The 1,324-nt window shown below is 35.2% G+C and overlaps 1 protein-coding gene across 1 annotated transcript in view; it reads right to left on the bottom strand.

Annotated features, from left to right (window-relative positions):
• The window catches only part of LOC107681602 (glutamate receptor-interacting protein 2-like), a gene marked incomplete at both ends in the record, with an annotated part of 27,059 nt that overhangs the window by 2,592 nt on the left and 23,143 nt on the right, over positions 1 to 1,324 (bottom strand). The gene's annotated exons all lie outside the window — the stretch shown is intronic.

Raw genomic sequence — 1,324 nt, 5'->3', positions numbered from 1 at the left:
GTTAATGCTGCTCAATGTGAAAGCCCGCAGGTGATGGAGATTTACCGCTGATTACAGAACCGGCTTTCTGACAAGATGCGCATTAAATATCGCATGCGATTTATCGTGCAGCCCTAATATATATATATATATATATATATATATATATATATAAACAGTTGAGCTTTGTTGTTCCTGCAGGAGATTCAGTTCAAATCTGATTTCAACTATTTTCTTCCCCTCAAAGTTTCTCATACACATTACTATACGCCAAGCACAGCATTTTAACATGTTTCAGACGTCTGAAGGATAAGATAAGAATTGCGCTCAAACACTCAAGCAGTAAATCTGACAGAAATGTTCAAGAGTCTTTTCACTGATGGATGGAGTGAATGTGGTACAAATGCAAAGCCTGTGATTAAAATAAGCCCTCATGCAAGTATAATACAAGTGTAATGGCCCATGATCCCTCAGTGTTTATGCTGTAAAGAAGCTTTAGAGGAATGTCAGATGGAAAGAAGCCAGACAGACACAAGAGCTCATAAACAAGCCCACGGAAAGCCTGCGAGAGCCGCGTAAACACTTCCTCAGAAAAATGAGGCTCTGTTGATCAGGGCTAATGTAACTCTATGACACGCACGAGATGGTACGCCCCGTATCGGGTGGTCTGGATACGGACATGCTCCATCAGGAAAACCCATACGCAGACGTGTTTAATGATCAGAGTGGATGTCAAAACATTTGTGTGGGTTTATTTTCCGTGCGTTTGGGGATATAAAGTTTAACTGCATCTTGGCGAGTTTGAGAAGCGAAAAGAAGCGAGTTTGAGAAGCGAGAATGGTAAAATAGGCCAGGGAGAGAGGGATCTTAAAATCTCCCCCAAAAAAGGTTCAGAGGGAATAGCTTAAATGTTTTTTTGGGATGATAACAGATCCGGAAAGCAAAAGGAAAAACCCTACAGTTTTTCCAATACGTGATATGACTTTACAAACATAAATGCAAATTAGTAATCCTAAAGTGAACTTGCATAAATTTACCTTAAATGACACAAGCCATCAATACTGTAACACTTTGCTTATATTACTGTTATTAATTTGTCTTGCTCATTTATATTATATATAGTATTTTTTTTATTTTATATATATATATATATATATATATTAAACAGTAAATATGCTTTATATATGTTAACATATATTAAATATATTTAAACAGTTATTTTAAATTGTAATAATGTTTGATAATATTACTGTGTTTACTGTATTTTTAATTAAACAAATGCAGCCTTGGTGAGCATAAGAGACTTTCAAAAACATTAAAACAATTATTTTTCCAAACTTTTGAT

Source organism: Sinocyclocheilus anshuiensis, unplaced genomic scaffold, assembly GCF_001515605.1.
Source record: "Sinocyclocheilus anshuiensis isolate Anshui unplaced genomic scaffold, SAMN03320099.WGS_v1.1 scaffold9537, whole genome shotgun sequence".
In the NCBI taxonomy this organism is placed as follows: Eukaryota; Metazoa; Chordata; class Actinopteri; order Cypriniformes; family Cyprinidae; genus Sinocyclocheilus; species Sinocyclocheilus anshuiensis.
This window is presented reverse-complemented; position numbering and strand designations above follow the sequence as displayed.